The sequence below is a fragment of the Podarcis liolepis genome (assembly GCF_965112155.1).
Source record: "Podarcis liolepis genome assembly, chromosome: 10".
NCBI classification, from domain to species: domain Eukaryota; kingdom Metazoa; phylum Chordata; class Lepidosauria; order Squamata; family Lacertidae; genus Podarcis; species Podarcis liolepis.
The window spans coordinates 1,049,817-1,062,534 of record NC_139562.1 but is presented as its reverse complement, the minus strand read 5'-3'; the positions used below and the strand labels follow the sequence as shown (position 1 = coordinate 1,062,534).

The window sequence follows — 12,718 nt, the reverse complement described above, 5'->3', positions numbered from 1 at the left end:
GCTGCCTGCTGGTGGAAAGTGTGCTCCCTCCAGACCCCACAGTCCACTCCGCAATATCCCTACACACCAGAGCAGGATTTCTGTTCTCATCCTGAAGCAAAGTTCTTAACCCAAGGTACTATTTCTGGGTTAGCAGAGTCTGTAACCTGAAGCGCCTGTAACCCGAGGCACCACTCTAGATGTTATACTATTAGTATCTTCCCCAAGCCACTCTGGGCAGCTTCCAGTACATATAGGTAAAGGTAAAGGGACCCCTGACCATTAGGTCCAGTCGTGGCCAACTCTGGGGTTGCGGCACTCATCTCGCTTTATTGGCCGAGGGAGCCGGCGTACAGCTTCCGGGTCGTGTGGCCAGCAGAACTAAGCGCTTCTGGCGAATCAGAGCAGAGCACGGAAACGCCGTTTACCTTCCCGCCAGAGCGGTACCTATTTATCTACTTGCTCTTTGATGTGCTTTCGAACTGCTAGGTTGGCAGGAGCAGGGACCAAGCAACGGGAGCTCACCCTGTCGCAGGGATTTGAACCGCTGACCTTCTGATCAGCAAGTCCTAAGTTCTGGGGATTAACCCACAACGCTACTCGCATCCCTACAGTACATATACAAGACAGTAAAACATCCAAAAATTAAAAACCTCCTGATACAGCTGTCTTCTAAATGTCAGATAGTTGCCTGTTTCCTAGCCCTCTGAAGGGAGGGCATTCCATGGGGCAGGAAGCCCTCTGCCTGGTTCCCTGGAACTTCACTTCTAGCTGCAAGGGAACCAGCAGAAGACTCTCGGAGGCGGACCTCCCTGTCCGGACTGAACGACTGGGGTAAAGATGCTCCGTCAGGTCCACAGGGCCGAGGCTGAGGAGGGCTTTAGGTTGCAGATCTTGCTCCTCCATAATGATCGATGTATAGGTAGCAGAGTAGGAGAAAACACTCAGAGGCAGAAAAAAAAAATCAGCTGAGAAATTTATTACTGAAGACAGATAAGCATGACAGGATCCAAAAAGATAGCAAAAATGTAACTCACAGTAAAACCCTGACTTAGCAAACCAAAACAGCACTCAAGTAAGAAACAGACAAGCAGAGTAGAGTAATATCAGAATATGAAGTGGGAGCAGACACATTTCAATACTGCAATTCATATATAATTCAATGTCAGAGTAACCCTGGGACTAGATAACAAGCCTCCAGGTCGACGTGCCCCATCTGCCCTTCACGTTCCTCTTCCGCACGGGCAGAATCTGCCTTCTGGACTGTGGGATTCACGGTTGTTCTCCTCCACTCCATCCACCAGGGCTTGACTTCAGGTGCAGCAGAATTCCCCACCCAGCCCATCAACGATTTGAGACCCATCAGCTTTCCTCACCTGGTTTAGCCGGCTGGTAGAAGCCGTTGCTTGAACCCCTGTTGCATGCTGACAGCTTCTGGAAGCCACAGGTGAGAGCTGAGTGCAGGGTGGGCACCAAGGGTGGAAAAATGACCCCAGGAGGTGCAGGACATGCCCCCCACCAAAGGAACTACTTATCCCCAACACCCCATGAGATCTAGATTCAGGTAGGTAGCCGTGTTGGTCTGACACAGTTGAAATAAAACATTTAAAAATAGTCCAGTAGCACCTTAGAGACCAACTAAGATTGTTCTAGGTATAAGCTTTGGTGTGCATGCATAATTCTTCAGATACACTGACACAGATGTCACCAGACCCTTGTATATCGTGGGAGGGTGGGGTGGGGTTTTTCTCAGAAGGGTACTCCAACTACCATCTCCCACTATATGAAGAACTGTGAATGCACACAAAAGCTTATATCTAGAACCTAAGGTGCAGCTGGACTATTTTTTTTACTATTTTACTTCAACTGTGTCAGACCAATATGTCTACCTACCATGAAGAACAGTTATCTCCTTGCCTTGAATATCCTGCCTTTCAGATTAGGATAGTCCTCTGTCAGAAGACAAGCACAGGATCAGGCAGCACATCATCATTATAAAGAACCTTTGGGGTGGGTGTTTCCGTCTGGGATTCCCATGGGCCATCTGCTTTCCTTCTGCTTCTTCTGCTCTCTCCATGCAATGTGAGGCATTTCGACGGAGGTCCATCTCCAAGAACAGGAGCTTCCCTGAGCACCCATTCAGCTGACCCCAAGCACCAAGCCTTGTCACTAGTTCTCTGACTGACCCAGACCACAGTCCCTGGAAGAGATGTAGGCCTGGGTCTCCCAAAATAATCCATATGGACCTCCTGAGGTCAGTGGGACTGTGCAGGTGATTCATGAAGATCTAGAGGTGTAAACGGGGGCAACCACTTGATTTGAAAGGCAGTCCCACAGGACAACAGTATTCCAAGATCATGCTGTGTTATTAAAGATGATTGAGGATCTTGAAAGGTTCCTGATGCATTACTACCATTTGACATCATACCATTTTCATTTCCTAAAAATTGGGAACATAGGTAGGACATGGGAGAATGTAAGAGATGTTGAAATAAGAGAAGGTGCTAATGGCGGTTGATGTGTTCTCTTTCCCTTTGTTCTCTTCCTTGAAACCCAAACAGGATTTGCTTTCTGCCCACTCCGAAAAAGGTGATGGAGAAGACAGAATTGCAGGGGAGAGGGCACCTATCGTTTCATTAGGAATAGCCATTAAAATGTGTGAAATGTGGAATATGCATCACTGAATGAGCACACATAGTTCACATCAACGAACACAAAAAGGAAAGAAGCCATTCAAAGGTATGTAGTGCGGAAAGAGCTTCTCTTTCAACTCAAAACTTAGAACACACCAGCGGACTCACACAGAGAGAAAACGTTTTAAGTGCAGGGAGTGTGGGAAGAATTTCAGTCAGAGTGGAAACCTTAAATTGCACAAAGGGACTCACACAGGGGGAAAACCATATGAATGTATGGTGTGTGGAAAGAACATTAATAATAGTGGAAGCCTTAGAAGATATCAACGGATTCACACAGGGGAGAAACCGTTTAAATGCATGGAGTGTGGAAAGAGCTTCAGTCAGAGTGCACAACTTAGATCACATCAATGGACTCACACAGGGGAGAAACCATATAAATGTATCGAGTGTGGAAAGAGCTTTAGTGATATTGGAAGCCTTAGAAAACATCAACGGACTCACACAGGGGAGAAACCATTTAAATGTATCGAGTGTGGAAAGAGCTTCAGTCGGAGTGGAAACCTTAGAAATCACCAACAGACTCACACAGGGGAGAAACCATTTGAATGCATGGAGTGTGGAAAGAGCTTTAGTGAAAATGGAAGCCTTAGGAACCATCAACGGACTCACACAGGGGAGAAACCATATAAATGTATCGAGTGTGGAAAGAGCTTCAGTCAGAGTGCACACCTTAGATCACATCAACGGACTCACACAGGGGAGAAACCATATAAATGTCTGGAGTGTGGAAAGAGTTTTAGTGATCGTGGAAGCCTTAGATCACATCAATGGACTCACACAGGCGAGAAACCATTTAAATGCATGGAGTGTGGAAAGGAATTCAGTCAGAGTGGAAGCCTTAGAAGACATCAACGGACTCACACAGGGGAGAAACCATTTAAATGCATGGAGTGTGGAAAGGAATTCAGTCAGAGTGGAAGCCTTAGAACACATCAACAGACTCACACAGGGGAGAAACCATTTAAATGTATCGCGTGTGCAAAGAGCTTCAGTCGGAGTGGAAACCTTAGAAAACATCAACGGACTCACACAGGGGAGAAACCATTTAAATGCATGGAGTGTGGAAAGGAATTCAGTCAGAGTGGAGATCTTAGAAGACATCAACGGACTCACACAGGGGAGAAACCATATAAATGTCTGGAGTGTGGAAAGAGTTTTAGTGATCGTGGAAGCCTTAAATCACATCAACGGACTCACACAGGGGAGAAACCATTTAAATGTATCGAGTGTGGAAAGAGCTTCAGTCGGAGTGGAAACCTTAGAAATCATCAACGGACTCACACAGGGGAGGAACCATATAAATGTATCGAGTGTGGAAAGAGCTTTAGTGAAAATGGAAAGCTTAGAGGACATCAACGGACTCACACAGGGGAGAAACCATTTAAATGTATTGAGTGTGGAAAGAGCTTTAGTGAAAATGGAAGCCTTAGGAAACATCAATGGACTCACACAGGGGAGAAACCATATAAATGTATGGAGCGTGGAAAGAGCTTCAGTCTGAGTGGAAACCTTAGAAATCATCAACAGACTCACACAGGGGAGAAACCATATAAATGTCTGGAGTGTGGAAAGAGCTTCAGTCAGAGTGGAGACCTTAGAACACATCAACGGACTCACACAGGGGAGAAACCATATAAATGTCTGGAGTGTGGAAAGAGCTTCAGTCGGAGTGGAAACCTTAGAAAACATCAACGGACTCACACAGGGGAGAAACCATTTAAATGCATGGAGTGTGGAAAGGAATTCAGTCAGAGTGGAGATCTTAGAAGACATCAACGGACTCACACAGGGGAGAAACCATATAAATGTCTGGAGTGTGGAAAGAGTTTTAGTGATCGTGGAAGCCTTAAATCACATCAACGGACTCACACAGGGGAGAAACCATTTAAATGTATCGAGTGTGGAAAGAGCTTCAGTCGGAGTGGAAACCTTAGAAATCATCAACGGACTCACACAGGGGAGGAACCATTTAAATGTATCGAGTGTGGAAAGAGCTTTAGTGAAAATGGAAAGCTTAGAAGACATCAACGGACTCACACAGGGGAGAAACCATTTAAATGTATTGAGTGTGGAAAGAGCTTTAATGATATTGGAAGCCTTAGATCACATCAACGGACTCACACAGGGGAGAAACCATTTAAATGCATGGAGTGTGGAAAGGAATTCAGTCAGAGTGTAGATCTTAGAAGACATTAATGGACTCACACGGGAGAAACCATATGAATGTCTGGAGTGTGGAAAGAGTTTTAGTGATCGTGGAAGCCTTAGATCACATCAACGGACTCACACAGGGGAGAAACCATATAAATGTCTGGAGTGTGGAAAGAGTTTTAGTGATCGTGGAAGCCTTAGATCACATCAATGGACTCACACAGGCGAGAAACCATTTAAATGCATGGAGTGTGGAAAGGAATTCAGTCAGAGTGGAGATCTTAGAAGACATCAATGGACTCACACGGGAGAAACCATATAAATGTATAGAGTGCGGAAAGAGCTTCAGTGAAAATGGAAAGCTTAGGAACCATCAACGGACTCACACAGGGGAGAAACCATATAAATGTATAGAGTGCGGAAAGAGCTTCAGTGATAGTGGATGTCTTAGAAGACATCAACGGACTCACACAGGGGAGAAACCATTTAAATGCATGGAGTGTGGAAAGAGCTTCAGTCAGAGTTCAGACCTTAGAAATCATCAACGGACTCACACAGGGGAGAAACCATTTCAATGTATGGAGTGTGGAAAGAGCTTTAGTAACAGAGGATGCCTTAGAACACATCAACGGACTCACACAGGGGAGAAACCAGATACCGTATTTTTCGCCCCATAGGACGCACCTAGTTTTTTTTCGGGGGGGGGGGGGAATAAAGAAAAATTTTTTTTTCTGGCTGGCTTCCCCCGACCCCAGCCCCCAGAACAGGCTGCTGCCTGCAAGCCTTGCGAACATGGTGCGCAAGGCTTGTGGACATCTGCCCGAAGCACGGGGTGGGCTCTGCAGCGTGCCCCATGATCCGGGCTGCAGGCTGCCGCCCGCAAGCCTTGCGAACCCAGTGGGAGCTGCCGCTGGGCGCGCGAGGCTTGCGGATAGCTTCCTGAAGCCTGGAGAGCGAGAGGGGTCGGTGCACACAGATGCCTCTCTCTCTCCAGGCTTCAGCGAAAGCCTGCATTCGCCCCATAGGACGCACGCACATTTCCCCTTCATTTTTGGAGGGGAAAAATGTGTCCTATAGGGCGAAAAATACGGTAAATGTATTGAGTGTGGAAAGAGCTTTAGTAATAGTGGAAGCCTTAGAAATCATCAACGACTCACACAGGGGAGAAACCATTTAAATGTATCCAGTGTGGAAAGAGCTTTAGTGAAAATGGAAGCCTTAGAACACATCAACGGACTCACACACGGGAGAAACCATTTAAGGGTATGGACTGTAGAAGGAGCTTCAGTCAGAGTGGAACCCTTGATTTATGTCAACAGACTCACACAAAAGACAAACCATATAACCGTATTTTTCACTCTATAAGACTTATCAGACCACAAGACGTACCTAGTTTTTGGAGGACGAAAACAAGAAAAAAAATATTCTGCATCCCAGAAGCAAGAGGGATTGCTGCGCAGCAAAAGTAGCAATCCCTCTTGCTGTTCTGGCTTCTGGGATAGCTGCACAGCCTGCATTCGCTCCATAAGACGCACACACATTTCCCCTTACTTTTTAGGAGGGAAAAAGTGAGTCTTATAGAGCAAAAAATACGGTAAAATCAGGAAAGTACTCTTAGTGGAAGTTCAAATTCAACAGACTTATGGACAGGAAGAACTTTAAGAGTTGAAACCCTTCAGACCATCAACAAACTCAGAAGAGAAGCAGTTTAAATGAAAAGACTGCAAAAAGTGCTTTCTTTATAATGGAGTATTTAAGGAACAGGGACACGGGTGGCACTGTGGGTTTAACCACAGAGCCTAGGACTTGCCGATCAGAAGGTCGGTGGTTCGAATCCCCACAACGTGGTGCGCTCCCGTTGCTCGGTCACTGTTCCTGCCGACCTAGCAGTTTGAAATCATGTCAAATTGCAAGTAGATAAATAGGTACCGCTCTGATGGGAAGGTAAACGGCGCTTCTATGCGCTGCTCTGGTTCGCCAGAAGCGGCTTAGTCCTGCTGGCCACATGACCCAGAAGCTGTAGCCCGGCTCCCTCGGCCAATAAAGTGAGATGAGCACCGCAACCCCAGAGTCGTCTTTGACTGGACCTAATGGTCAGGGGTCCCTTTACCTTTACCTTTATTTAAGGAACATCTAGGGACTCTCACATGGGAGAACCCATTTAGATGTATGGAGTGTGGGACGTCTTCCTCTCAGAGTCCACTCTGAGCAATGAACTCAGCAGGAAATCATTCCTACAAGCATGAGGTATATGTGAAGTTCTGGTGTTTATATATAAAAAATTCCTTCCAGTAGCACCTTAAAGACCAACTAGGTTAGTTCTTGGTATGAGCTTTCGTGTGCATGCACACTTCTTCAGATACACTTCTTCTTCAGAACTTTTTCTGAAGAACCAGAACTTTTTCGCTGCCTCCTGCCCTGCGCGTTCTGAAGAAAACTTGAAATACTGAAATTGAATGGGGGATTTCCCCCCCCAGCCTAATTTCAAGAGGGGGAAGGAGGGGCTGCAGGTATCAGAGAAGTCTCCTGGGGGCCCCATCTTTGCTCATGAAACCCATGGGGAAACCCCAGAGCTCCTGCTCATTCTGGGGTTTGAGGAAGATAGTATTTTTCCATAGTCCCAGAATTTTTGATTCAATCATGCTTCTCAGGAGTTTTCCCACCAGAGGACCACAGTGCTGTAGTGTGTTCCCACCATTTCAGAACACCATTTCAGATAAAACCACAGCGGACTTTGCCACCAAACTCTGCCAATTTGTCCTTACCCACAACAACTTCAAATTTGGTGATGACCTGTTCCTTCAGATCAGCGGCACAGCAATGGTCACCCGCATGGCCCCACAGTATTCCAACATCTTCATGGCAGATTTAGAACAATGTTTCCTAAACTCCTACCCACTCAAACCTCTCTTGTACCTGCGATACATTGATGATATTTTTATCATCTGGACACATGGCCAACAGACCCTGGACACCTTCCACCAGAAATTCAATGATTTCACCCCACAATCAACCTAACAATGAATCAATCTATGCAAGAAATAAATTTTTTGGGCACTACTATAAAAATACAGGATGGGCGCATAGACACCACCTTATACCGTAAACCAACTGACCGACAAACATATCTACATGCCTCTAGCTACCATCCCAAACATACCAAACAGTCCATTGTATATAGCCAGGCACTACGTTACAGCCGTATCTGTTCCAATTCTACAGGCAGAGACTCTCACCTAAGAGATCTACAGCAAACCTTTTTAGAACTAAAATACCCAGCAGATGAAGTTAGACAACAGATCAACAGAGCCAGACTGATACCCAGAGAGAACTTGCTGCAAGACAGACCCAAAAAAGAAAATAACAGAACACCTCTAGTCATCACATACAGCTCCCAAGTTAAAACAGTACAACGCATCACAATGACAGTTCTCTTTCTCAAGCTCTGGGAGGAAGACCTTTCATTGCCTACAGACAGCCACCCAATCTTAAACAACTTCTAACCCACAATAATACTACAACCAGACTTAACACGGACACTGGCACCAGAGCCTGCAATAAACCCAGATGCCAACTTTGCTGCCACATACACCCGGACAACACCATTACTGGCCCCAACAACATCACACATACCGTCTCAGGACTATTTAATTGCTCATCGTCTAACATTGTATATGCCATCAAATGCCAACAGTGTCCTTCAGCTCTCTATATTGGACAAACAGGCCAAACCTTACGCCAAAGAATAAACGGACATAAATCTAACATCAAGAATCACAAGACAGAGAAACCAGTAGGAGAACACTTCAATCTCCCAGGACATTCTATACAAGATCTCAAAGTAGCTGTTTTACTACAAAGGAATTTCAGAAATAGACTGGAAAGAGAAGCTGCTGAATTGCAACTCATTACCAAACTTAAAACCATGGAGAGACCTGGTCTGAACAAAGACATTGGATTCTTATCTCACTATACATGACAAAGCCATTTTTCACCTTCTCACCCCTTGCTTTTTCCTGTAAGACCTATTGCAGTCGTTTAGAGTCGTCAACAGGCTCATCACAGCTATCTGCCAATCACCCATTCCCACCACCCTTCTGAGTAATACCCCTCCCCACCTTCTCACTATATAGAAGGATCTGGCAACTTCTGTTTCAGTGTATCTGAAGAAGTGTGCATGCACACGAAAGCTCATACCAAGAACTAACTTAGTTGGTCTTTAAGGTGCTACTGGAAGGAATTTTTTTTGTTTTGACTACGGAGAAGACCTTCAACATTTACATGCAGCCGCTGGGAGAGATCATCAGGAGGTTTGGGCTGGGTGTTCATCAGTATGCGGATGATACCCAGCTCTACCTCTCTTTTAAATCAGAACCAGTGAAGGCGGTGAAGGTCCTGTGTGAGTGTCTGGAGGCGGTTGGAGGATGGATGGCGGCTAACAGATTGAGGTTGAATCCTGACAAGACAGAAGTACTGTTTTTGGGGGACAGGAGGCGGGCAGGTGTGGAGGATTCCCTGGTCCTGAATGGGGTAACTGTGCCCCTGAAGGAGCAGGTGCGCAGCCTGGGAGTCATTTTGGACTCACAGCTGTCCATGGAGGCACAGGTCAAATCTGTGTCCAGGGCAGCTGTTTACCAGCTCCATCTGGTACGTAGGCTGAGACCCTATCTGCCTGCCGACTGTCTCGCCAGAGTGGTACATGCTCTGGTTATCTCCCGCTTGGACTACTGCAATGCACTCTACGTGGGGCTACCTTTGAAGGTGACTCGGAAACTACAACTAATCCAGAATGCGGCAGCTAGACTGGCGACTGGGAACGGCCGCCGAGACCATATAACACCGGTCTTGAAAGACTTGCATTGGCTCCCAGTACGTTTCCGAGCACAATTCAAAGTGTTGGTGCTGACCTTTAAAGCCCTAAACGGCCTTGGTCCTGTATACCTGAAGGAGCGTCTCCACCCCCATCATTCTGCCCGGACGCTGAGGTCCAGCGCCGAGGGCCTTCTGGCGGTTCCCTCATTGCGAGAAGCAAAGCTACAGGGAACCAGGCAGAGGGCCTTCTCGGTAGTGGCGCCCGCCCTGCGGAACGCCCTTCCAGCAGATGTCAAAGTGATAAATAACTACCTGACATTCAAGAGACATCTTAAGGCAGCCCTGTTCAGGGAAGTTTTTAACATGTGATATTTTATTGTATTTTTGGTTTTTATGGAAGCCGCCCAGAGTGGCTGGGGAGGCCCAGCCAGATGGGCGGGGTATAAATAATAAATTATTATTATTATTATTATTAACCATAAGATAACGGAACAGGAGATTGAAGGTGCCATTCACAACATGCAACTGGGCAAGTCTCCAGGGCCGGATGGGTTAACCTCCAAGTATTATAAGACTTTGAAAGACTATTTAATTCAACCATTAAAGGAGGTGTGCAACGAGATTATGGAGGGAAAGAAGGCACCGGAGTCATGTAAAGAAGCTTTCATCACACTTATACCAAAATCTGAAGCTGAAAAGACACAACTCAAGAACTACCGTCCCATTTCCCTTTTAAATGTGGATTATAAAATTTTTGCACATATTTTAGCTAACAGATTAAAAAGAGTGTTAAATGAAGTGATCCATAAAGACCAGGCAGGCTTCCTCCCAGGCAGACATTTGTCTGACAATACAAGGAACATTACTGATATTTTGGAGTTATTGCAAACGAACACTAACACAAGAGCAGTTTTGATTTTTATTGATGCGGAGAAGGCCTTTGACAATATCTCTTGGAATTTTATGAAGAAAAATCTTAAGGGAATGGGAGTGGGACGGGGGTTTGAAAATGGTATAGACGCAATCTATTCAGAACAAAAAGCAAAATTGATAGTAAATAACGTGGTGTCAGAAGAGTTTAAAATTGAAAAAGGAACACGACAGGGTTGCCCTATCTCTCCATTGCTATTTATTTCGGTCCTGGAGGTGCTCTTGAACATGATTAGGAGGGACCGGTTGATTAAAGGAATCCAGGTCGGAGCTAAACGATATAAACTCAGGGCCTTTGCAGATGACCTGGTTTTGACATTACAGGAGCCAGAATCTAGTACGAAAAGAGTTTTAGAACTGATTCAAGAATTTGGTCAGGTGGCAGGATTTAAATTAAACAAGCAAAAAACTAAGGTTTTGGAGAAAAAATTGACAACAATGGAAAAAGAAAGGTTTCAGAAGGAGACAGATTTAAATGTGGTGAAGAAAGTGAAATATCTAGGGATTAATATGACGGCCAAAAATTTGAATTTATTTAAAGATAATTATGAAAAATGTTGGCCAGAGGTTAAAAAAGATTTAGAAATTTGGTCAAAATTGAAGCTTTCCTTGTTGGGTTGAATTGCTGCCATAAAGATGAATGTACTGCCAAAAATGCTGTTTTTGTTTCAAACTTTGCAGATTGTGGACAGGATGGACTGTTTCAAGGGGTGGCAGAGAGACATTTCTAAGTTTGTCTGGCAGGGCAAAAAGCCCAGAATAAAATTTAAAATATTGACTGATGCTAAAGAAAGAGGGGGGTTTGCCCTGCCAGACATAATAATAATAATAATAATAATAATAATAATAATAATAATAATAATAATAATAATATATTATTTGTACCCCGCCCATCTGGCTGGGTTTCCCCAGCCACTCTGGGCGGCTTCCAACAAAGATAAAAAATACACTAAAATGTCACATATTAAAAACTTCCCTGAACAGGGCTGCCTTCAGATGTCTCCTGAATGTCAGGTAGTTGTTTATCGCTTTGACATCTGATGGGAGGGCGTTCCACAGGACGGGCGCCACTACCGAGAAGTTGACATGAAGTTGTATTATGAATCAGCAGCATTCTGCTGGTTGAAAGACTGGCTACTTCTGGAGAACACTGACATTTTGGATTTGGAAGGGTTTAACAATGCGTTTGGGTGGCATGCATATCTGTGGTACGACAAGGTTAAAATTCATAGAGCATTCAAGAACCATATTGTCAGGAAAGCAGTGTTTAATGTCTGGATAAGAAATAAAGATTTATTAGAAAACAAGACCCCAAGGTGGCTATCACCCATGGAAGCTAAGGCTCTGAAAAGACTCAATATGGAGGCCAAGTGGCCGAAATATTGGGAGATATTAAAACAAAATGGAGACACATTGAGATTGCAGAGTTTTGAGAAATTAAAAGATAAAGTGCAAGATTGGCTACATTATTATCAAATTAGATGTTTTTAATATGGATAAAAAAATAGGCTTCCAGGTGGAAAAATCGAAATTAGAAACAGAATTGTTAGAACCTAAAACTAAGGTACTTTCAAGAATGTATAACTTGCTGTTAAAATGGAACACTCAGGATGAAACGGTCAAATCAGCTATGATTAAGTGGGCGCAAGACATTGGTTATAACATTATGTTGCTGACTGGGAACAGTTATGGACCACCGGTGTGAAATTTACGGCATGTAATGCCTTAAAAGAAAATATTATGAAAATGATATATAGGTGGTACATGACACCAGTCAAGCTTGCAAAAGTATATCATTTGCCTGATAATAAATGTTGGAAATGTAGAGAAAATGAGGGAACATTCTTTCACCTTTGGTGGACGTGCCCAAAGGTCAAGGCTTTCTGGGAAATGATCTATAATGAACTGAAAAAGGTATTTAAATATACCTTCCCTAGGAAACCAGAGGCCTTCCTTTTGGGCATTGTCGGCCAATTGGTGCCAAAGAAGGACAGAACTTTTTTTATGTATGCAACAACAGCAGCAAGAATACTCATCACAAAGTACTGGAAGACACAAGATTTACCCACCCTGGAAGAATGGCAGATGCAAGTGATAGACTACATGGAATTGGCAGAAATGACTGGCAGAATCCGAGACCTGGGAGAAGA

The 12,718-nt window shown here is 44.6% G+C and overlaps 1 protein-coding gene across 3 annotated transcripts in view; it reads left to right on the top strand.

Annotated features, from left to right (window-relative positions):
* The window catches only part of LOC310686844 (uncharacterized protein), an 82,091-nt gene that overhangs the window by 2,220 nt on the left and 67,153 nt on the right, over positions 1–12,718 (top strand). For all 3 annotated transcript variants that reach the window (XR_014516123.1, XR_014516124.1, XM_083461190.1), the window contains exons 3-4: positions 1,284–1,426; positions 2,541–2,718. The gene's annotated coding sequence lies outside the window, so the exon portion shown is untranslated. The remainder of the gene's footprint in view (positions 1–1,283; positions 1,427–2,540; positions 2,719–12,718) is intronic.